The sequence below is a fragment of the Melospiza melodia genome, chromosome Z (assembly GCF_035770615.1).
Source record: "Melospiza melodia melodia isolate bMelMel2 chromosome Z, bMelMel2.pri, whole genome shotgun sequence".
In the NCBI taxonomy this organism is placed as follows: Eukaryota; Metazoa; Chordata; class Aves; order Passeriformes; family Passerellidae; genus Melospiza; species Melospiza melodia.
This window is the reverse complement of record NC_086226.1, coordinates 51,914,645-51,927,502: the sequence shown is the minus strand read 5'-3', so window position 1 is coordinate 51,927,502 and position 12,858 is coordinate 51,914,645.

Below are 12,858 nucleotides of genomic sequence, written 5' to 3'. Positions count from 1 at the left end.
GAAGTGTCGGAAGGAAGTGTCGGAAGGAAGTGTCGGAAGGAAGTGTCGGAAGGAAGTGTCGGAAGGAAGTGTCGGAAGGAAGTGTCGGAAGGAAGGAAGGAAGGAAGGAAGGAAGGAAGGAAGGAAGGAAGGAAGGAAGGAAGGAAGGAAGGAAGGAAGGAAGGAAGGAAGGAAGGAAGGAAGGAAGGAAGGAAGGAAGGAAGGAAGGAAGGAAGGAAGGAAGGAAGGAAGGAAGGAAGGAAGGAAGGAAGGAAGGAAGGAAGGAAGGAAGGAAGGAAGGAAGGAAGGAAGGAAGGAAGGAAGGAAGGAAGGAAGGAAGGAAGGAAGGAAGGAAGGAAGGAAGGAAGGAAGGAAGGAAGGAAGGAAGGAAGGAAGGAAGGAAGGAAGGAAGGAAGGAAGGAAGGAAGGAAGGAAGGAAGGAAGGAAGGAAGGAAGGAAGGAAGGAAGGAAGGAAGGAAGGAAGGAAGGAAGGAAGGAAGGAAGGAAGGAAGGAAGGAAGGAAGGAAGGAAGGAAGGAAGGAAGGAAGGAAGGAAGGAAGGAAGGAAGACATTGAAAAAAGCTTTAATTAAGAAAGGAAGAATCTTGTATCACAAAGTAAAAGTGATCATTGTGCTTTGGCAATTTGGCAGACTTCAAAAGTAAGCAGAAAATTGTAAAAACATTAGTTTTCTTTCTGTACTCAGGTAGAATGAAGCTCTCTCCTGATAGAGAATTAAGACATTCTCCAGTTTATGTGGTGCTTAACAACAACTGCCACCAACTCAACTGCAAAGATACTCTGTGCTGGAAAACTGTAACCTGGGGCTTCATTCTGGGCCAGGGAGTTGCTGTTTCTCTAATGCGTGGGCAGGAAGGTGTTTCTAGTGGAATCAGCTACAGCTTTGCTCTGACACAGAAAAATTGACTATGCTAACACTAATATGCTCAGACGATAAACAGTTTGTTCCGTTTCTTGTTGTAGGTACTTAGGAGACAAAGAAAGCATTGTGTACACACAGCACGATCAGTTAGTCTAGAGAAATGCTATTGTTCTCACAAGCCTGAGAGTGCTTAGACAACTATGTTTGTGTTCTTGCACCCTTTGTACCCACACAATATTTCCTGCTTTTGCAATGTAACAGAAGTATGGGGAAGTATTGGGAACCTGACACTTATTACCTCCAAAGTCATTAGAATTTCAATGCTAAAAAAGGTAAGATGATAAAAAGTGGAAAAACTTGAAAAGTCTGTTCTCTAAAGAAGCTTTTTTCCCCCAGCAAATGTTACAAATAATTAGGAAATATAACGTATTGAAATGAAAGATAGTTGGCTAACCTTGTCCTTCTCAGTTCTTGCTCCCCCTCCATCCAGCAAACAGAAGGGCAACTTTCCATGACTCAGCCAGGAACAAAAAGAAGGATCATGCATAGCACCACACTGCACAGAAGTATTTCTTTAGTTTCATTTTCTCCAGACTCTTTTATTTATTTACTTGTCAGCAATGAGGAAAGTGGGAGCAGAGAAGTCAGTCTTGCAGCAATAATAGTACATCTCATATCAAATAACCACTGATCGTGGTAAAAAGCTGCTAACAAAACAGGTACTTATAGAAAAAAGATCGGTAAATTACTATACCAGAGACCACGCTAGGTTTCTGAGCAGAAAACAAAAAAGGATGAAGATGTGTTTGATGACAAGTGTGGAAGGGAGCCCCTGGCTGTCCCCGCAGAGGCCAGAGCACCACCCGAAGGGCAGCTCCTGCCATCCCAGCACAGCACAGCCTGCAGAAATGTGCCTTCTGCGGGTTTTATTCCCCCTCACACTATTTTCATGTCCAGCCACACAACTCAGTTGAAAACGAAAATAGATGATCTAACTAATATTAGCTAGGCAAGTTTTAAAAGTGTGAATTTTTCTTCGTGCTTGCTTGTAAAATTGCAAACTTCACCTTTCTAGAGTTTGTTCTGTCTTCCAGTCTGATGGCTTTTCTGCAAGTTAGAGGGATTCACTGGGCCCTTTGTAATAGTTTTTTTCCCCCCTTAGGAGAATTAACACCTTTACCCCTTTTATAGATTTCCAATGTGAACGATGGTAGTTCTCTGAAAGCCAATTCTGAAATCTGTCCTAGTTTTTTCTTTTGCTGCCTCTAGGTATCTTGGCAGACCTTATATGTTGGAAACAGAGGTGTGTGCTCCAAGAGCATGAAGGGCTTGTTTCTGCCCCAGCTGATCCCTGGGGAGGACAAGGAGCAAAGACACCTACATACCAGATCAAAACAGAGGAAATAGAAGTAACACAGATTATGCAATAACTCCTATACTGTTAGAAAGTAATGAGTCAGCTAAGTTACTTAATATTATAATGTTCTCTCTCAAAATGTAGATTTTAATGTCATTGACCTATGGTGTGCTGGACATTACTCAGCTGAATTCAGAACACAGTAGAAACATCACCACAGCTGTGACTTCTAGTTAATATTGGTAATGTGCTCTTACACAAAACTACTGTTCCTGTTTTCAGACATATCTAACAGTATGTAGCAGGAGTAGGACACATCCTAAGATGTTCCTTACAAATTATTGTAAGTTTTGGATTGTTCTTAATTTCAGGACATGTAGAAAACGCAAGAGGTATTGAGGTTGAAACTGGATGATCTTGGACAATCCTCACAACCCAAACCAGTCTATGATCCTATGAAAAGAAAAAAATAGACATGCAACTGAAAGAAAATAAGTTGTTCAGGTACTTCTGCCAGGTGATGTATTTACTTTGTCTTTTTCACTTGATTTGAATGGAGAGACTGTCCAGAAAATGCTGTAGATTTGGTGGATTTTATGCATTTATATTGATATTGAAATCAGCCAGATAGAAACTTTCTAATGTAGTTTGGAGTATTAGAAATCAGAAATCTTCTTTATTCTTAATCTTCTTTAACTGAGTGCCCTAGCATTGGGTAAACACAGTTTTTGTCATATATGTTAATTACAAATTCATTAAATACCCATGCTTACTTCATACATTACTTTACTTTACAGAGTCATGTCCCTTGTTGGAATTCCTTATATGGTCCTTTGGGATCTTCTTTAGTGGTCTCCAGCATATAGTGTCATTTCAGTGTGGCTGTTCTTGACCCTTGCTTTTGAATAAGTGCAATATCATTGTTTCGCACAACTTCTACTTTGTCAGCCTTGCAGAGCTGAGCTGGCATCCTGCTCACGTTTTGCATGACTTCTGTTTTGTCTGCTTCTCCAAGGCTACACTGTTCCCTTCATTTGATAAGAGAAAAATGTTGTTTTGTTCTACCACCCATATCAAGTGAGTAAAACGCTGTTCTGTTCTACTGCCCTTATCAATATGAATAATATGATCATCCACCATTGCAGATTGGTTATTATTAAAAATAAGAACTTTCACATTTTGGGGGCATGAGTCAGAATTGCTGAATAGTATGATTTACAACAGACTGTTCCAAAGATAACCATGTCAATGTGTCCCTTTGAGGTACTTAAAGCACTTCTTGGTCAGAGCTGAAACACTGATCTGATCCAACACAGTACTTTCTGTGGACCTGGATTTTTATTTATGCTGTGAAGCAATTGCATTTTTAGTGTTTTTAAAAAGAAACCAATCAAAATGTAAGGCTACTCTATAAAATCTCTCCTATTAGGAGAAAAGGGTCAAAAATGGAAGAATAATGAGAAGATGGTAGATTAGCTCAAGTGACTTTGCAGCTGAGAATGACAAGGCCTGGAGAACAACGGTGTGGGGAGCCCCATATATTATACCTACTGCTGTTTATCTTCTGTTTGTTTCGAGAAATAGAATTTCTGTGTAGGGATGGCATAGGAGAGACTTGGAGGCAGTCTCATGGACCTGCTCAAGAATCCTGTTTTGGGGGAAAGAGGATGAAAGTTCAGAGATCACAAAAAACTGTGAGGAAATCACAGCATGGTGATAAACTACATGTGTGCAGGACCTTGAGAAACTGGTGGAAACAGCAGAGCCACTGCCTGCCACCTGCCAGCTTGGACTGTGCCTGACAGTGCCTGTGCTCCTGCTTGACTGTCTCTGCTCAGGCATTGCCTTGGGATCACCCTGCTTAGCAAAGTAATGAAGTAAACTTACTCTTTGCATTTCAGCCATGAATTTGTGGTTGTTCTGGCTGCCTGCCTGTGTCAACTCACGCATGTCCTATGTCCTTCACTTCACATAGTATTTTGAAAACATATTTCATCTCAGTTAATACAGCATTTGGCAACTAGAGGAATATTATTGGGAGGAAAAGGTTAAAAATGCAAGATTTGATGAGGAGGATGATAGGTTTGCTCAAAGTGACCTTGTGGCTGGGTTAAGAATATCCATGACAGAAACTTCACATATTTACTGCTGATTATCCTCAGTCTGTTTTGAGAAGCAGAACTTCTGTAGAGATAATATAGAAGCTATCAGAAATTTAAGAGGCACCTCTCACAGACCATCTTGAGTGTCCTGCTGGGAAAGAGATCAAAAATCTTGGTGGTCACAGAAGCAGAGCATTGTGATGAGCTGCACGTGTGTGAGGCCCACTGGTGTCCCAGGGCAGGCAGTGGGTCCCCTGCCCCACTGGGGTTGGACCAAGCCTAAATGTGCCTGCAACCCTGTTTCCTGTGTTTCTACAGCACAGTGCTGTGTAGGGACTCTACTGTTAGTGACCTAATGAAATAAATCTACTTGCTGCATTTCAGCTGTGCTTTGGTGATCACCTTGGTTACTTGCATGTATCAATTCACATGGAAATACAGGGGGAGTTAGATCTCACATTTATCTAAACAAGAATATGTAAGTTGTCCTTTGAATAACCTGATCTGAAGTTTTCTTGATCTGAGCCATACTTTGAGTCTAGAGGGTTTATTCTAATCCAGTTTGATTTTCAAACATATTATTATTTCTCAATTCCTGTATTCACATAATTGTGAGCTGAGTATTTTATTTAGACCAAAAAATGCATAAAATATTTCTTCTGCAATAGCAAAATACATTTTCCTCCTGAGTCCAAGTAATGCAATCATTTGAGTAGTTTGTAATAAGTCAGTTTTGACAGATGTGAAACTAAGAATCAAAGTAACATTGGGGCCAGGGCAGAAAAGGCATTTTCTAGAAATATCTTCACGTAAATATATTACATGTCTTAACAGGGAATTTATTTTAAAACAAATAACCACTAGAAAAATAAGTAATACAAACTGATGCTGATTACATAAACATCACACTAGATTACTTTAAAAACTTTTTTTCCTTGTAAAAATAGCCTCTTGGAATCCTGATGAGAAAAAGTCCTCAAGTGTATCCTTTCATAGACTGGATCTGGGTATCCATTTTGCTTTCAGAGAAGTAAAGAGCTGCTTACTTGTTGTACTTGCTTGGCACCTACACAGCTAGGGTAGTTTATGCCTGACAAGCTTATCAATATTGTAAAATACAATAATGTTGTCCCAGGTCAACAGTGGTTTATTTAATGAAGGATTGTTGGCCACCAGTGAATTCTCTGAGGCAGCGGACTTACCCACTGAAAAAGGCTCAGACTTACTTAGCTAATCTTTTTGGTATCAAATTTTAAAAGCACATATTGCTTTGATTCACATATATAGTTCTTTCATTCTGCAGTCATAATGTATTCCTGCATTAGAGAAATGACACTTTCCCTCTCTTTTTACTACCTTTATCTGCCATTTTATTTCTGTCTTTAGCTGAAGAATCATTTTAAACACAGATTTTTGGAAAGATTCCTGTAAGCCCCATAGGTCCCATGAAGTAAGGTCCTGCAGATGCAAGATACAGACAATTAGCTGGAGATTGGCTGCCTTTGCTTGTGACAAGGAGTACCACTGGTGAGTTCTCCTGTCAGGAACTGCTTCCCCCAGCACCCCGCACTGACTTGATCTGCCTCAACAATTACAATCATCTACTAACATGACATCTTGAAATTAAACTTACTCTAGATCATCAATCTTGCAGAACACACCTAGTGCAGGTAGCTTGAAGTCCTGCACTGGCTGCAGGTTGTGCCCTGGCTGGTGGGAAACAGCTGCAGCCCCAAACAACGAGCTTTGGAGGCACACTGACCTCCTGCCCAACAAAGGGCACAGTCCTGGGATGCCAGCCATCACCCAGAGCCTCTGCAGGGCACAGTGAACAGGGAGAGGACCCCAGACTAGATTAAACCATTGGACCAAGAGGCACATGAAAAGAACATGAAGGGTGTGTGAAGAGAGTGTGTAATGACTGCGAGGGTCAGGGATTCCTTTATTCAGGGATATCTGGGGCACCCAGATTGTGCTCTTATTTTGTTGCTTCTCCACAATTTATTACTTACAGGAACCAGGGGTCTCACGCTGCTGTGGGAACCCAGGGTCAGGAACAGCAACTTGTGGGTGTGAGGTGTGGAGAGAGTCAAACAGGGCACCATTGGTTCACTGGAGCCACTCACTGCAAAGGGGGTATGGTCCCACCAGCTAAAACCTTGGATGGTGTGACTCTGACTCCCAGAGTGACATCTGAATGACCACACAAGAGAATGGCTTTAGCAATCAGAATATGTCTGCAATGTCAATATTTGAAAGATCATTTTGAATAAAATTTAGCCAAAGCCAGCTCATCTAACAAGGAAAGAGGTTCTGCTGTATTTTATATTCACAAATAACTAGAGAATTTTTGGAAATATGAATCTGAAAGTGTCAAGAATGAACGTCTTAAGATCTCTGTGTGATTGAGTGTTTCAAGAGCAGCCTTGCCTACAGTGACCATGTGATTGTGGACTTAGGCTCTGGAGGGCAGTGAGGAGGATAAAAATGGATGAGAACACTTCAGGAGATCAGACTTTGGCCTCTTCAAAGATCTGGTTAGAAGGGTACTGTGGGATGATCTTCTGAAGGGAAGACAGGCCCGAGATAGCTGGTTAATGTTCAAGGATTGCCTCCTCCAAAGTCAAAAGCAGTGCCTCCAGGCAAAAATGCCACGAGGCCAGCACTGATGACCAAACTCAAACACAAAAAGGAATCATACAGAAGATGGAAGCAAGGATAGATAAACTCAGAGGAATACAGAAGTACTGTCCAAACATCAAAGGAGAGAATTAGGGCAGCAAAAGCCCAAATGGACTTTAATGCAGCAAGGATGTCAAAGACGAGAAGGGTGAGTACATTTAATAAGTACATATAATAAGTATATATAGTACATGTATGTATATGTATAAGTATGCATAGATGATCAAAAGGTAGGGGCCTGTTGCAAAAAGGAGCCTGGTTATGCAAGACATAGAAAAGGCTGAATTGTTGAATGATGCTCAGTCTGTACTAGAGAGGATGGCCTTTGGAGTTCTCAGATTGCAGAGACCATGGTAGAAGTCTGGAGCAAGAGAGACGTACCCTTTTTGTAAGAGAATCATATCAGGGAATACTTAACTAAACTGGACTTACAGAAGTTCCACATGCTGTGATACCATTGTGAGGCCACTCCCAAAAATCCTTGATTGTGGCAACTAGAAGTGCCTGATGACTGAAAACTGGAAGAGCTGGGTCTGTTCGGCTGGACAAAAGAAAGCTGAAGGGGAATCTTATCAATGGATACAAACATCCCAAGGGAAGGTACGAAGAAGATGGACCCAGGCTCAGTGATGCTCAGTGACAGGCTGAAAGACAATGAAAAACTGAAACACTGAAGGTTCCTCTGAACATCAGGAAACACTTTTATATTGTAAGGTTGATTAAGCACTGGCACACATTGCTTAGGGAGGTTATGGAGTCTCTATTTTTGGAGATATTCAAAAACCAACTGGACAAGATCCAGAGCAACACTCTAGGTGGCCCTGCTTGAGCAGCAGTGCTGGACTAGATGACCTCAAAAGATTTCTTCCAGTGTCAACCAGTCTGTGATTCTCTTATTCTGAGAAATACAATGCAGAGGTTTGGATCTCCTCCTGACCTACTTAAGTGATTTTGGATACCAAAATAGGACTCATTGTTCTTGTGAGACTGTGCTTCCCACCCAGCCTGGAAAGGTAGAAACAACTTTTTCCAGGCTGCATTGGTACTTCAGTTTCTCAGCTAAAACAAGGAAGTACAGTAAGTGATGTCACTGATAATAAAAAGTCAAACTTAAAAATAAAGAGAAATGTTATGACAAAAATGCAGACCCTAGTAATGCTAGGCTGCAAACTGACATGGGTGTGTCCTATGTAAAGCAGGCCATAATTCCCAGTACAGAATTGCCTGGGTCATGGAGAAGCAGTGCTTCCCTGAGAAAAGTGATGAAGCAGACGGCATCACATTTAGATTTTTTAAAGTGGTATGAGGACTCCTGCAGTTTGCACTCCACAGTGTAAAATACATTTATATACTACCAGAGGATTTGTGATTGTAAACTGTACACAGGATTAATTATCAAATAAGAAATACTGTTGAGCTAATGAGGGTTAATGACAGCATGAAATCTCATATTAATTTTATAGCAATTATAACTTTAAGAATTGTTTTAACATTTTAAAGCAGAAAGGCTGGCTACTTTAACACATGATCCTTGTGGGTCCTTTCCAGTTCAGAATATTCTTTACCTCCTCTTTGCTGAGCTATTGTGTTTATACAATATTAGCACTTAATGCTCCTATTACCACAAATGCATTCTTCAACACAATGCCACATCCAATATGTTAGAAATAGTGCCAAACAAGGGAGAGTTTAATTGAAAAGTAGCAAAACAGGATTACCGCCTCTTCATTTACAGATTTGCTAAGGGAAGGACAACTAATTTTCCTTACTCTTTACATACAGCTTTCATGAGGCAGAATTTATTTGGGACATATTACTGAGCATATTTCCTTATTTTTCTTATTCAGTTTAGGTGTATAGAGATAAGAGATCACAGAAACAATTAAGATCAGCAAACTCCTTAAGCATATATTTTCTGGCCACATTAAGATTCTAGAGTGAAATGACGTCAATCAAATTCCATTTTTACTTGATCTGTGTGATTAGCTGTGAGATAAGGATCCCATAGGAAATGTGGAAAAACTTTATATTCACCTACGTGTACAGAGGTTACTTTTTGGTTAGCTGGTGAGCACTGGTTGCTGTTTCTGTAAAGCTCAGTAACTGTGTGAATGTTATTAAAACATGTTGTGTTTTGAGCAAATGGTTGAGGTCTCCAGTCCACAGCATTTTGAAATAGTTCACATTTGTGATGAACAACTGGCCCTTTGCAAAAAAAAAAAAAAAAAAAAGCAAAATCCTCCACATGCTAACCAAAAAAATAGTTCCCTTTCTCCCATATTTTCTCTGTATCCTCCCCTTCCCAGATACAAACTACAATTTAAATACAGAAGCAACATCACATTGAAAAGATTTTTTTCCCCCAGGGAACTCCTTCTTTCCATAGGTAGTAGGCATAGCTACAAAAGTAATGTATTAGGAAAATTATGTATTTTACATTGTAAAGTACAGTTATTCTTTGTGACACACTAGTGATTTGTTGTACTTGCTTCACACTAGTGACATTTAAAGTGCAACACCTACAAAGAAAGAGTAATAGAAATACTTATCATACTTCCTAAGCATGTATCCTGCTCTTCACTCACAGTTCTCAAGCTGGGATGAAGTAGGAGGGTATGTAGGTAGCAGATGGATTACTTCCTGAAATTGCCAGGGTGTCCAAAGAAAGAAGGGCATGGGCTGTTCCTCCTAAACTACCAATGCCACACTGCAGCCCCCATAGGGGGTGGCCAGGGAACTTCTCCAGCTTATTTTCCTGGTTCCTTGGATATTTCTGACTATCTAACCCAGCTAAAAACAGCATTGGCTCTGAAACTCCCACATTTCCTCTTTTCTCTGAGAAATTATTTTCTCATATTGACTGATCAAATGTGTTGTTCTCATGACCCTGCAAAAGATACACTGTGTGTCTTACTAGGAGAATAAAGGTGGGATGTAACAATCCTCTCTTACTCTTGGTTAGAAGCATCCCTGACACTCAATTAGTGATCATTACCAAAGCAGACCTACGGGAACACCACAGTTTTAGCTCTGTTTGTTCTAAGTCAGTGAAATAGTTTGGTTTTCTGATTAATTTCAGAACTTGAGCATAATCTAGGAAAATGCTGAATAAACTAGCAAGCATGAGATCCAGAGCTACTGCTGAAGTTTAATTGTATTCACATGAAAATTCACCACAAACCGACAACTTATCACCATACATCTGCATTTTTATTTTATTCACCTTTTTCCAAATTCACAGCTTTGTCAGAGATTAATGAGTTGCTCAGTTCCTACTTCATAATTTTTATGAAAAATATTACATATGCCAATTAATAAGAAACTGAAAAAACAAAACTAACCCACCAACCAAAAATAAGCTTATTCTCATTTCCTTTTCTTCTTTGAGATGGTCCTGAAAACCCATCTGTTCTGGGAAGTACTCCACCTGTGAGCAGATGCCTTTCTGGCTTGTGCTTTATTTACTTGTGTGCTTTCAATTGAAAGTTCTTTGCCAGCAGGCCTACGAATCATTTATTATGCTACCTTTATTGGAAATGGCTGTATTTACACTAATAGCACTACTAGTTCTGTATTGTTCTGTGTCACAGAGAAGAAAGAAATGTGCTATGAAGCTGCTCAACAGCCCACTACAAATGTGAGCCTTGTAACACAACTTCCCAGCAGTTAAATTGCAGCAATCATGGTCATGTAATGGTAGCTGTGAACAGAAGTCATGACACCAGCAAGGGTAATGACAGTATCTCGAGTTATTTTTTTCTTTTTCTATAACAGAAGAGGTGGCAGTTTCTTACTGAGCATTTTCTGTTTCAATTATATGTACAGTTTACTTAGGCAGAGTAATGGTGTAACCGCACTGCTTTGCTCAACACGTGAGGTAGCTTAGTGATTAGAAAACAGGGAGAGAAATCACAAGGGACAAGGTCTTGTGATTGCTGGTGTCAAAGAAAAAACCCTATTGGTTTTAATGGAAAACCAGAAAGCCTATGTAATATAACCCACAAATCTGAAAGAAATTTATTAACACTAGACATTGGTATTTTGCCTTTTATACTTCAGTATTATTATCAATAATGTGATAGGGGAAAATGTCAAGCTTGTCAAAGACTTTCACTTTGATTGTAAAATTGGACTTCTTTTAATATGATTAGGACTTCCTACTATGACCTCTATGATAATCCAGTGGTTTGGTTATAGCTGAGATCATCCATCCTCTAATGAATCTTTATACCTTATTTGACTATGTTTCCTATGGCACACAGAAAAGGAACAGTGTACTGAAATGGCAAGATATTATCCAATGGTTAAATAAAACAAATTATGAAATAAAACATTTTAAATAATGAAAATATTCTGTTTCAAAGTGTGAAGCAGATTCCTGTGGGACATACCCAAATCATATAGTCCATGTGGGTAAAGAACATAGCTGTTTACAAAACAGATCAAAATTATTACAACAGTCATCTAATTAGATCTCCCAGTAGATAACAATTTCGCTCTGATCACTACATTAAATCCTTAATTTCAGAGTCATGGTAGACAATTCAATGTAATTGCAAAACACCTTGCAGCAGCGAGATACCTCTCTGGACATCAATCAAGAAACCTATAATAGTCACTTCCTGTTGTAAAAATCTGATAAGAATAGTACTTGATGATTCCCAACAAGTTATTTGACCTTTAGATGATGACTGCCTGCCTCAGACAACAGGATGTATCCTTTGCAAGGAAAAATGATAGCTCTGCATCATGTTCTTGAAATGGATTACAAACTTACAGGGTTTAAAATCTTTTACAGATGGGAGATCAACTGGATTATCTCTTCATAAACCTTGACGTGTTCCATCTGTTTCCATCATTTCACTGAGGCTCTTGGAGACCACATAGTTGCTGTTAATATAGAAGTACTACTGGAGAAACACACTTTGCTACAGCTGTACACAACCCCTTCTGTTAACCAAGGCTTGCCTGCAGAAGGTACAAGCTTATGTCCCTTGTGCTACTTGTAGACATCAACTCTTTCTGGTTGTCTTTCTAGCCATGAGAGCCTCATGTCTTCAGAAGCAGTAACAGCTTGGACACAACATCACACTTCCTCTTTTGAGCTTTTCCTGAGTGCTGCCCACTGGAACTGGGGTTTGGGCTATTGAGCAGCCCTTCTTGCAACCTCTAGCCCAGGCTACTGCCTGTGGTCCCCGGCAGGTAGGTGCTCTTTAAGCAATACTGGGTACATGTAGTCCCAGGTTCACATGCTTCCCTGTCAGCCTTCCTGACAGCCTTCTTGACCCCAGAAAGAACAATTCTGAGCACACACAAGAGTGGCATCCTAATTTCTTCCTTGCATCATTTCTCCTGCTCCTTTTCCCCTAACTCTTTGCGTAGTGACACAAAAGACAGAAGTGTTGAGAGGATTTTGCATAGCCTATGCATCCCAGAGGAACATCTGCTGTTTTGCTTGTGGGTCTTCTTTGCACACCTTTGAGCATGCAGAATTCATTGTGCAGCTTATTCCCTACAATTATCTAAATATATTTCATTCCTAAACACCGAGGAATCCATGGACAAAAAAACTCCAAAGCAACATAATAAAACCTAAATCTACAAAACAAACTCCCTCCAAAAAAAACCCCAAACCCCCTATTCATCTCAGTCGTACAAACACTGCAAAGTGAAATGTATCACTGCTTTGAAAACTTCTGCCCTTTTCTCTTATAAACATCTGCAACACAAACAGATTAAAAGACTGACACCCAATAACACAAAGCAGTTTCAGTGTGCTGAAGGGAGAGCTGCTCACAAGACCAGTGCCATGGCAACTGGAAATCTGCCACCTCCTATAAAGCCTGGAGGTGAGAC